Raw genomic sequence first — 13398 nt, 5'->3', positions numbered from 1 at the left:
AAGAACGCGTTCGCTCATCTCTAGTAAGTATGCGGAGCCGGTCACGTCCGTGGGCATTAGGCCTTAAACTGGCTAAACTGAAAATCTGGGAAAGATTAAAGACATTCAGTTCTCGGGGAGAAACACAAGGATGGATATAAAGTGGCATATCACAGGGCTCGTTGTGCAGTTGGCCCCGCCCATGCGGAGTAGAAGCTTTTGTGTTGAAGACCTTCTTCCTCCCCTTCCATACAAGAACTGATGCAGAGAAATGAAGAAATATTTTTAATGTATAAAGAATGTAAACAAGAATAATGTCCCGGGGTCCTCCGTCCAGGGGGGCTGCAGCGGGCGGTGGGTGTACAGCAGCTGCTCTACTCACAACAATAGACAATCCTCTGAAAATGTTCTCGGTACATGAAGGAAGAAATTCTCTGTCTGTCTGGAGTTGATAGTGAAGATGTCCTTTCATCACATGATTAAGAAGTCTTGTGCTGCCGCAAGATCTCCAGGAACATCAGCAAATACCTCAAATGAGAGAAGAAGAACATGAAAAGACTACAGCCGCTGCCACACCATAAGTAGGTTCATACTCCATACCCTTGAGGACCCTACTGAGAACCTCCCACAACATGAGCACAGTCATCTCATATAAACACTGTATATGGTCATCATATGACATTTCCCCTGCAGGCTCCATATCTAATTCCCAGTTTTCCCTAGGCTATATCTTCCCTATATCTCCCATATACTGTATACACACAGAGGAGAGGAGATCCTGCTCCCCAAATCCCCCATGCATTGTATACACACAGAAGAGGAGCTCCTGCTCTCCAAATCCCCCATGTATTGTATACACATAGGGGAGAGGAGATCCTGCTCCCCAAATCCCCCATGCATTGTATACAGAGGGGAGGAGATCCTGCTCCCCTATCTCCCCCATGCACTGCATACAGAGGAGAGGAGATCCTGCTCCCCTATCTCCCCCATGCACTGCATACAGAGGGGAGGAGATCCTGCTCCCCTATCTCCCCCATGCACTGTATACACACAGAAGAGGAGCTCCTGCTCTCCAAATCCCCCATGTATTGTATACACATAGAGGAGAGGAGATCCTGCTCCCCTATCTCCCCCATGCACTGCATACAGAGGAGAGGAGATCCTGCTCCCCGCATGGAATTCCAGAAGATAAATAACATATTAAGTATCGCAGTTCAGCCTTTGTTTTAGTGTAATTGTCCAACTTTATTTCTTTTCTTTTATCTTCTGGAATATTTCGGAAGGACAAAGAATAAATTAAAACACTGATAACTAGAGATGAGCGAACACGTTCGGCCCCGCCCCTTTTTCGCCCGAACACCGAACTTTGCGAACACCTCGGTGTTCGGGCGAAAAAGTTCGGGGGCCGCCGTGGCAGCGCGGGGGGGTGCGGCGGGGAGCGGGGGGGAGAGGGAGAGAGAGAGGGCTCCCCCCTGTTCCCCGCTACTGCCGCCCGCGCCGCCGCGCATCTCCCCGCCCCCCGGCGGCACCCGGACACTTACGCGCGAACACTCCAGTGTTCGCTAAAGCCGGTGTCCGGGTGCGGATGTGTCCGTTACGGACACGTTCGCTCATCTCTACTGATAACCAAACATCGATCTAATTTTTAAAAACAAAATGAAAACTCCTAGCCCACCGCGCCATTTCCTTGACGTGAAGTGCTAGTAGGAGCCTGAGAGCCGCACCCGTGGATCACATACAGTCTAGTTCTATAGATGATTTACCTCAAAAAGAAATGCTTTGGATCCTCAGAATAAAAGCATCGCCCCCCAGTGGTCCAAATGAGGCATTACATGTAAAGACCAGTCCTCCAGCAGCGGTGATGTGCATTAAGATGATATTTATGCCCTGGACTCCTGTGGTCATATTATATGTATAATTCATGTATTTATATATTTAGTGGGTTTTCTCTGTCTTCCTTATATTGTGATGGATCTTTTTAACCCATTGGATACAATATTCCCATTTTATCTAGCCTGATATATTGCTCTTACCTTAAATAGGTAAGCGCTGGTTCCATTTAATCCACCTATATACTGTAAGTGGCGCCACGATGTATCAGCGCTCCAGCTGTTGGTCAGGGTAGCGCCCTCCCACTGATGAACCGCTGGTTTTAGGAGTTGCAGTGACGCCACCAGTATTGCGACAGTAAAGTATGGAGGGCAGGTTTGTGCTCCTTCAACTTGGAGCGCACATTGCATTCTGCGTGACCGTGTTAGACACGTTACCTTCCAAAGGGATTACTCCCCCTTTAGATGACATCACAGCAAATCAGCCTGCGCCTGGCACGGACAACCTGCAGGAAGTGTATTCACTGGACTATATACTTGCTCATTGTAATGATGCTTTAACTTGAAAAAGGCGCTTCTACACGCCGAAATGTATTCAGAATAAAATATGGTTCAATAACCATCAGGCGTCCTTCGCACATCGTCATTGTCCGTGACGCGCGGAGCGCACAGTACTTCTTCTTATATACCTATTGGAGTATATAAAGCTCTCTAGAATCGGCAAACTTTTCTTTCTCCATGCGTCTCTCCAGGACCTTTGGATAGTGGAAGGGGATTCCATCTAATACTTGAACTCGGACCCTAGGTGCCAGTGGGTGCCCCATACCCTGGGTGATCCTACCACACCCCAGGTGACTGCATATATATTTTTGTATTATTATAGAGTTAGACATTTGGACTTCTACAGGGTGCTGTTCACACATTGCACTATTTCTACTGAGGCCACTGTGTGGGTCATTATTACTACTGAGGTCACTGTGGGGACACTAATACTACTGAGGCATCTATAGGGATCACTATTACTACTGGGGCCACTATTGGGGATCACTATCACTGCTGAGAGCACTGTGGGGGTCACTAATGCTACTGGTGCCACTATGGGGGATCACAATTACTACTGGGGCTACTGAGGGGATTAATATTACTAATGGGGCCACTGTGAGGGTCACTATTACTACTGAGGGTCACTGTGGAGAACACTATTACTACTGAGGCCACTATTTGGGTCACTATTACTACTGAGGTCACTGTGGGGACACTAATACTACTGAGGCATCTATAGGGATCACTATTACTACTGGGGCCACTATTGGGGATCACTATCACTGCTGAGAGCACTGTGGGGGTCACTAATGCTACTGGTGCCACTATGGGGGATCACTAATACTACTGGGGCCACTGAGGGGATTAATATTACTACTGGGGCCACTGTGAGGGTCCCTATTACTACTGAGGGTCACTGTGGGGGTCACTATTACTACTGAGGCATCTATAGGGATCACTATTACTACTGAGGCCACTATTGAGGATCACTATTACTACTGAGGGTCACTGTGGAGAACACTAATACTACTAGGCCACTATGTGGGTCACTATTACTACTGAGGTCACTGTAGGGGACACTAATACTACTGTGGCATCTATAGGGATCACTATTACTACTGGGGCCACTTTGGGAGTCACTATGACTACTGGGGCCACTATGGGGATCACTATTACTACTGAGGTCACTGTGGGAATTACTATTACTACTGGGGCCACTTTGTGATTCACTATTACTACTGGGGCCACTGTAGAGGTCATTATTACTACTGAGAACTGTAGTGGCCTAGAACACCATCCTGGTCCCCTCCATAAATGTCATACCTGTTTGTCTTATGTAGATGCACTCTGCAAGCCTGTCTTGTCATTTCTAGTGTGTGTGTTGCACAGCTGCGGCGCTTGAGAGGTTAACTTCAATAAAATTATTGCCTGCATGTAAATGTATCAGTTTATCAGGTCATGTGGTATAAATGAAGGTATAAATAGGAGTGATTGAGAGCGGGAAAGGAGTTCAGCTTCCATCTTGTCTTCAATCAGAGTGAGTACCTAACACTGAGCCATATGGAAGCACCTTCAGCTTCCTTGTGGTGATGATAGAGGAGAAGGAGAGAGATCATGTAGCGGTTAGATTCCCAATGTGAGTGGTGTGAGCCCCAAGTCTAAGAGAGAGCCTTTGCAAGTAATTCTGTAAGACAGGACCAGTGCAGAGGTACTAATCTAAATTCACAAGTTTTCCTATGCGGCCTTCCAAAGCTAGGATCACCATGTAGAAGTATGCTCCCAGTCACACCCACGCATCTCCAGTGCGGAGTGTACATCCTAAAAAGTTAATCATTACTACCAGAGGGTCTATGGAGTGACCCTACCCCCTTCCTCCTCCGGAGTGCTCCCTTTCCAGGAGCGGTACCTGCAGATAACGTGGACTGCAGGGCTGGTTTCATCCTGTGTATCTTCCCTGACCTTTAACCTCTCTTCTTACCTGCACTGTGAAGATTGTACCTGAGTTATTGTGTAAAATAGTTTGCTCTACGTTATTTCAAGTAAAGTTCATACGGGGCCCTAACCGTTCCTGGGGACCCGAGGTACTAGAAAATCCATGTCGGTGATTATTCTCCGCCATGTAACATACTGGTGTGTAGGAACGGTGGCGTCACCCGTGACAACTACTATGTCTATCATCCTGTTTATTGGTATTCCCTATCCTAGGGGTGTCAACGGTGGCCAGCAGTAATACTCTGGCCGTGGCTACGTGTCATCCCTCTGGGAAAGGAGCCTGGTAAGTGCTGCTGCGACAAGCCAACACTAAACCCCCTTAGCTCCCCACGTATGTCAGGTGTCCGGGGTACCCCTCTGGGGTGTTACAAGGTCACTTTGGGGGTCACTATTGCTACTGAGATCACTGTGGGGGTCACTAGTCCTACTGCGGGCCACTATGGAGGTCACTATTACTACTGGGGCCGCTAACGGGCGTCACTATAGTAAGAGATGTGTGATGCATCATCCTTTACAATATAAGCAGCTCAGTCACTCGAAATTTGCAGCCAATGGCCGCACCGTGAGCCCCTTCCCCCTCCTGTCCAAACCCTGGCACGTAGGGGGAGCTGAGAGATAGCAGCCTGGTGAGCGCTACAACGCTGTGTAGAGGTGATACAGAGAAAGGGAGCAAAGCACCATGGTACAAGCGTCGTATGGCGCCTCCTAGAGGCTGTGTGTGAAGGACCTTTCAGCACTTCCCCTGCACAGGAAATAGTGCAGGGCTGGCCCGATCCCTTCCCCGCTCACAGGTCCGGCCCGATCCCTTCCCCGCTCACAGGTCCTGCAAGGTCACTATGTGTCGTGGAGCGGCGTGCAGTGCGGCAGCCACAGGGAGAGGCCACAGAGCACATGGTGGCGGCCATTAACAACTGTGAGTAGTAGGAGGTCAGCGGGAGAGCCAAGGTGATCAGAGGGCGGATGCTGACCCCAAAAACAAGAATGACACAGACCGCATGGTAGGGGAGGGAGACTACCGTGGGGCTCGGTCCCATAGCAGAGGACAGCAAAATGGACCTGGAACATGGAAAGCCGCCAGATGTGTGGGGCCGGCCTGCATGAGTGTGCACCCCTGCCGGCGTGGCGAGGGGCGAATGCCTCGAGTCAGATTAGATGCTGTATGTTAGTATATAAGACTGGTAATGCAGTGTATGCACCAGTACTGCAGGGAGCCCCACGGAGGCGCTCTACGCAATAGAGAAGCTGTAATATGGAGTCATGTACCGCATTTACTGTAGATGTATAAGATTTACCGTAGCACCAACACTGCGATGTTAGTGCATGCTGCGGACCTCCGGAAATAGAGCGGCAGTGATACAAATGAAGATGGACGGATATAAAGAGGGACTGCAATGCCGAAATTGAGGCATACCGTATGTTCAACTTCTGGTTACATTTCTATGTAACCCTTAAGTGATTGTGCCCTCCTGCAGCACGGAAATAGTAACCTGCTCTCCGTCTATAAGCTGCAGCGCCATCCTGAAACTGCCGACGTGTCATCACCTGCGACACTATTATTACTGGGGCCACTAACAGGCATCACTATTACTGCTGGGGCCACTATTAGGCGTTACTATTACTGCTGGCGCCACTAACCTGTGTCGCTATTACTGCTGAGACTACTAACAAGCGTCACTATTACTGCTGGGGCCACTAACAGGTGTCACTATTACTGCTGGGGCCACTAACAGGTGTCACTACTACTGCTGGGGCCACTAACAGGTGTCACTACTACTGCTGGGGCCACTAACAGGCGTCACTATTACTGCTGGGGCCACTAACAGGTGTCACTACTACTGCTGGGGCCACTAACAGGCATCACTATTACTGCTGGGGCCACTAACAGGTGTCACTACTACTGCTGGGGCCACTAACGTGTGTCCCTATTACTGCTGAGACTACTAACAGGCATCACTATTACTGCTGGGGCCACAAATGGGCGTCACTATTACTGCTGGGGCCACTAACGGGTGTCACTATTACTGCTGGGGCCAGTAAAAGGCATCACTATTATTAATGGGGCCACTAACAGGCATTACTATTACTGCTGGGGACACTAAAGGGCATCACTATTACGGCTGGGGCCACAAACAGGTGTCACTTTTATTACTGGGGCCACTAACAGGTGTCAATATTACTGCTGGCGCCACTAACAGGCATCACTATTATTATTGGGTCCACTAACGGGCATCACTATTACGGCTGGGGCCACTATTAGGCGTCACTATTACTGCTGGGGCAACTAACAGGCGTCACTATTATTACTAGGCCACTATTAGGCGTCACTATTACTGCTGGGGCCAGGAAAAGGCATCATTATTATTAATGGGGCCACTAACAGGCATCACTATTACGGCTGGGGCCACTAACAGGCGTCACTATTATTACTAGGCCACTATTAGGCATCACTATTACTGCTGAGGGCAGTAAAAGGCATCAATATTATTACTGGGGCCACTAATGGGTGTCATTATTACTGCTTGGGCCACTAACGGGTGTCACTGTTATTACTGGGGCCACTTAGAGGCATTACTATTACTGCTGGGGCCACTAATGAGCATCACTATTACTGCTGGGGCCACTAACGGGCATCACTATTACGGATGGCGCCACTAACAGGTGTCACTTTTATTACTTGGGCCACTAATGGGCGTCACTATTACTGCTGGGGCCACTAACAGGCGTCACTATTACTGCTGGGGCCACTAACAGGCATCACTATTATTAATGGGGCCACTAACAGGCGTCACTATTACTGCTGGGGCCACTAACAGGCGTCACTATTACTGCTGGGGCCACTAACAGGCGTCACTATTACTACTGGGGCCACTAACAGGCGTCACTATTACTGCTGGGGCCACTAACAGGCGTCACTATTACTGCTGGGGCCACTAACAGGCGTCACTATTACTGCTGGGGCCACTAACAGGCGTCACTATTACTGCTGGGGCCACTAACAGGCGTCACTATTAATGCTGGGGCCACTAACAGGCATCACTATTACTGCTGGGGCCACTAACCGGTGTCACTATTACTGCTGGGGCCACTAACAGGCGTCACTATTACTGCTGGGACCACTAACAGGCGTCACTATTACTGCTGGGGCCACTAACAGGCGTCACTATTACTGCTGGGGCCACTAACAGGTGTCACTATTACTGCTGGAGCCACTAACAGGCGTCACTACTACTGCTGGGGCCACTAACAGGCGTCACTACTACTGCTGGGACCACTAACAGGCGTCACTACTACTGCTGGGACCACTAACAGGAGTCACTACTACTGCTGGGACCACTAACAGGCGTCACTATTACTGCTGGGGCCACTAACAGGCGTCACTAATACTTCGTGGGCCACTAACAGGTGTCACTTTTACTGCTGGGGCCACAAACAGGCGTCACTATTACTGCTGGGGCCACTAACTGGTGTCACTATTACTGCTGGGGCCACTAACAGGCGTCACTATTACTGCTGGGGCCACTAACAGGCGTCACTATTACTGCTGGGGCCACTAACAGGCGTCACTACTACTGCTGGGACCACTAACAGGTGTCACTATTACTGCTGGGGCCACAAACAGGCGTCACTATTACTGCTGGGGCCACTAACAGGTGTCACTTTTACTGCTGGGGCCACAAACAGGCGTCACTATTACTGCTAGGGCCAGTAACGGGTGTCACTATTACTGCTGGGGCCACTAACAGGCGTCACTATTACTGCTGGGGCCACTAACCGGCGTCACTATTACTGCTGGGGCCACTAACCGGCGTCACTATTACTGCTGGGGCCACTAACCGGCGTCACTATTACTGTTGGGGCCACTAACAGGCGTCACTATTACTGCTGGGGCCACTAACATGCGTCACTACTACTGCTGGGACCACTAACAGGCGTCACTATTACTGCTGGGGCCATTAACAGGCATCACTATTACTGCTGGGGACACTAACAGGCGTCACTAATACTGCTGGGGCCACTAACAGGTGTCACTATTACTGGTGGGGCCACTAATGGGTATCACTATTTCTGCTGGGGCACTAACGGGTGTCACTATTTCTGCTGGAGCCACTAACAGGCGTCACTATTACTGCTGGGGCCACTAACGGGCGTCACTATTTTTGCTGGGGCACTGACGGGCGTCACTATTACTGCTGAGACCACTAACAGGCATCACTATTACTGCTGGTGCCACTAACAAGCATCACTATTACTGCTGGGGCCACTAACAGGTGTCACTATTACTGCTGGGGCCACTAACAGGCGTCACTATTACTGCTAGGGCCACTAACAGGCATCACTATTGCTGCTGGGGCCACTAACAGGCGTCACTATTACTGCTGGGGCCACTAACGGGCATCACTATTACTGCTGGGGCCACTAACTGGCATCACTATTACTGCTGGGGCCACTAACAGGCGTCACTATTACTACCGGGGCCACTAACAGGCTTCACTATTGCTGCTGGGGCCACTAACCGGTGTCACTATTACTGCTAGGACAAATAACGGGCATCACTATTGCTGCTGGGGCCACTAACAGGCGTCACTATTACTGCTGGGGCCACTAACAGGCGTCACGGTTACTGATGGGGCTACTAACAGGCGTCATTATTACTGTTGAGACCACTAACAGGCGTCACTATTACTGCTGGGGCCACTAACAAGCGTCACTAATACTTCTGGGGCCACTAACAGGCGTCACTATTACTGCTGGGGCCACTAACAGGTGTCACTTTTACTGCTGGGGCCACAAACAGGTGTCACTATTACTGCTGGGGCCACTAACTGGTGTCACTATTACTGCTGGGGCCACTAACAGGCGTCACTATTACTGCTGGGGCCACTAACAGGCGTCACTACTACTGCTGGGACCACTAACAGGCGTCACTACTACTGCTGGGACCACAAACAGGCGTCACTATTACTGCTGGGGCCACTAACAGGTGTCACTTTTACTGCTGGGGCCACAAACAGGCGTCACTATTACTGCTAGGGCCACTAACGGGTGTCACTATTACTGCTGGGGCCACTAACGGGCGTCACTATTACTGCTGGGGCCACTAACCGGCGTCACTATTACTGCTGGGGCCACTAACCGGCGTCACTATTACTGCTGGGGCCACTAACCGGTGTCACTATTACTGCTGGGGCCATTAACAGGCATCACTATTACTACTGGGGACACTAACAGGCGTCACTATTACTGCTGGGGCCACTAACAGGTGTCACTATTACTGGTGGGGCCACTAATGGGTATCACTATTTCTGCTGGGGCACTAACAGGCGTCACTATTACTGCTGGGGCCACTAACGGGCGTCACTATTACTGCTGAGACCACTAACAGGCATCACTATTACTGCTGGTGCCACTAACAAGCGTCACTATTACTGCTGGGGCCACTAACAGGTGTCACTATTACTGCTGGGGCCACTAACAGGCGTCACTATTACTGCTGGGGCCACTAACAAGCATCACTATTGCTGCTGGGGCCACTAACAGGCGTCACTATTACTGCTGGGGCCACTAACGGGCATCACTATTACTGCTGGGGCCACTAACTGGCATCACTATTACTGCTGGGGCCACTTACAGGCGTCACTATTACTGCTGGGGCCACTAACAGGCTTCACTATTGCTGCTGGGGCCACTAACCGGTGTCACTATTACTGCTAGGACAAATAACAGGCATCCCTATTACTGCTGGGGCCACTAACAGGCGTCACTATTACTGCTGGGGCCACTAACAGGCGTCACGGTTACTGATGGGGCTACTAACAGGCATCATTATTACTGTTGAGACCACTAACAGGCGTCACTATTACTGCTGGGGCCACTAACTGGTGTCACTATTACTGCTGGGGCCACTAATGGGCGTCACTATTACTGCTGGGGCCACTAACAGGCGTCATTATTACTGCCAGGGCCACTAACAGGCGTCACTATTACTGCTGGGGCCACTAACAGGCGTCACTATTACTGCTGGGGCCACTAACAGGCGTCACTATTACTGCTAGGACAAATAACGGGCGTCACTTTTACCGCTGGGGCCACTAATGGGCATCACTATTACTGCTGGGGCCACTAAGGACAACACTATTATTACTGGAAATAATAGGTCCGCACGCAAAGCTTCCATAAAAAAAAACAACTTTTGTATACTTCATTCATTACAGTTAAAAAGATGTTACTGTACAATAGAGATGAGTCTCCAATGTGCAGCAGACGGGCGGAAGGAAGGCTTACAACATACCAAGTTCATAGAATTAAGTATATGCTCAAAAACTGCATGCATGCAAAATCATATAGTTGCCTCAATAGTAATAGAGACCCCCAATAGTTGCCCCAGCAGTGATAGTGACACCCGACACCCAGATGCATCTAAACAGATCAGGTGTGATAAGTCTTCCAATCAGATGTATCTAATCCGATCATGTGACATGTCGGCTGAACAGATATATCACACAGGATCTGCTTAGATACAGCATCTCAGCAGATGTATCACACAGGATATGCATGCTAAGCTGCTGTATCTATGCAGATTCTGTGTGATATGTCTGCTGAGCTGCTGTTTTTAAGTAGATCCTGTGTGATACATCTGCTGCGTTGCTGTATCTAAGCAGATCCTGTGTGATACATCTGCTGCTGTACTGTATCTAAGCAGATCATGTGTGATACGTCTGCTGAGCAAATGTATCTAAGCCGATCCTCTGTAATACAGCATCTCAGCAGACGTATCACATGATCGGATTAGATACATCTGCTCAGCAGATCTATCACACAGGACCAGCTTGAATACAGCATCTCAGCAGCTGTATCTAAGCCGATCCTGTGTGATACATGTGCTGAGCTGTATCTAAGCCAGTCCTGTCTGATACATCTGCTGCAACACTGTATCTAAGCCGATCCTGTGTGATACGTCTGCTAAGATGTATTTAAGATGAACCTGTGTGACAGCGTCTCAGCAGAGGTATCACCTGATTGGAGTAGATGCATCTGCTCAGCAGATGTATCACACAGGATCTGCTTGGATACAGTGTCTCAGCAGACGTATCACACAGGACCGGCTTAAATACAGCATCTCAGCAGAAGTATCTAAGCCAATCCTGTGTGATAAGTCTGGTGAGCTGCTGTATCTAAGCCAATCCTGGGTGGTGGTGTATCTAATCTGAGTGTGTGTGTGTGTGTGTGTGTGTGTGTGTGTGTGTAGGGGGGGGTTGAGGGGTAGTGTATCTAATCTGAGTGGGGGAGTAGTGTATCTATATCTGTCCAGTATGATCACAGCTCAGCAGACAGTGAGCACAGTGAAATTAGAATGGGTGGGAGGTGGGCGGGAGCAGAGAGAGTTAGTGCAATTAGAGAGTTGGCACACAGAGCGGGGAGGTGCAGGGCATTGTGGGATTGCAGCACAACGGCGCCATCTTTGAAATCTGCTTGCAACATCACTTTACAAAGTAGGAAACAGACATGACAGGTGATATTCCAGCCCCTGCAAAGAAAGCAATATTATTCTAAACAAATGTCCCCCGCCCCCTTTAAGTGGACAGAATATACGTAAGCAGCACATAACAGTTATTACGGCGTTCATAATGACCCCGACGATACAAATGTTGTTACTTTGTACAGTGAACGCTGTAAAAAATACCAGTAATTATTAAGAAATTATAGTACCAGTGTTTCTGGTGGCGAAATGCACCACACAGCTCTGCTATATGCACATCACACACAGCTCTGCTCCATGCATGTCACACACACAGCTCTGCTGCATAAACTGCACACACACAACTCTGGTGCATAAACAGCACACACACAGCACTGCTAAATGCATGTAACACACACACAGCTATGCTACATGAAAATCACACGCACACAGCTCTGCTACATGCACATCACACACAGCTCTGCTACATGCACATCACACACACAGCTCTGCTACATGCACATCACACACACAGCTCTGCTACATGCACATCACACACACAGCTCTGTTACATGTACATCACACACACAGCTCTGCTACACGCATGTCACACACACAGTTCCGCTACATGCACGTCACACACACACAGCTCTACAACATGTACATCACACACACACAGCTCTGCTACATGCATGTCACACACACAGTTCCGCTACATGCACGTCACACACACACACACAGTTCTACAACATGTACATCACACACACACAGCTCTGCTACATGCATGTCACACACAGTTCTGCTACATGAACGTCACACACACACAGCTCTGCTACATAGTTTTCACATATGAGCTGCACGATATTTGCAACCTTCAGCTGGTGCCTGAGGTGGGATCATGGCTTGTTACTGTCATGTAAGCTGCATCAGCATCTTGGCGCCGTTGAGCCCTCTATGGTGATAAGTTTGCACAATTGCAACGGTTTGTTTTACCACTGGACAGCGGCTGACGATTACACAAAGGCTGCCTAGTGTTGGCGACATTAGCACTGGAGATGGAAGGATATCACGTTCAGGACATGTGAAGATAGCGGGGAAGGACTATATGCAATGTGGTGGGTCAGTATGCACCGCCAACCATGTATGGGGACATTTGTGAGGTGTAATTTATGGGATTCTCCACACAGGTGTGCAGCAGTCCACAACCAGAATGAGGACTGCTGTATCCACAGCAACTGAGGCCACAGGGGTGTCTGGGAGAAGCAATCTGCCCTTAATACCTCATTCAGTGCACAGGGAGGATAAAGGCGCTGTGATGATGTCACCATCATGTGATCAAGGGGCGGAGTTAAGAGCCGGTAACTGACAACACATGTGCAGTCAGGCTTTACACTCACATATCACACATGTTATGAAGGACAAATGGTCGTTAGCACTTTGATAAAACCATTATTAAACTTCTCCAACACATTATATGTCCCCCAGAGTGCAGCCAGTAACATCTCCAACACATTATATGTCCCCCAGAGTGTAGCCAGTAACATCCCCAACACATTATATGTCCCCCAGAGTGCAGCCAGTAACATCTCCAAACACATT

The 13398-nt window shown here is 49.3% G+C and overlaps 1 protein-coding gene across 2 annotated transcripts in view; it reads right to left on the bottom strand.

Moving 5' to 3' along the window:
* Positions 1 to 251: 251 nt before the first annotated feature.
* The window catches only part of LOC136591632 (ankyrin repeat domain-containing protein 50-like), a 39103-nt gene continuing 25956 nt past the window's right edge, over positions 252 to 13398 (bottom strand). For both annotated transcript variants that reach the window (XM_066588540.1, XM_066588539.1), the window contains exon 5: positions 252 to 507. The gene's annotated coding sequence lies outside the window, so the exon portion shown is untranslated. The remainder of the gene's footprint in view (positions 508 to 13398) is intronic.

Source organism: Eleutherodactylus coqui, chromosome 1 (assembly GCF_035609145.1).
Source record: "Eleutherodactylus coqui strain aEleCoq1 chromosome 1, aEleCoq1.hap1, whole genome shotgun sequence".
In the NCBI taxonomy this organism is placed as follows: Eukaryota; Metazoa; Chordata; class Amphibia; order Anura; family Eleutherodactylidae; genus Eleutherodactylus; species Eleutherodactylus coqui.
This window is presented reverse-complemented; position numbering and strand designations above follow the sequence as displayed.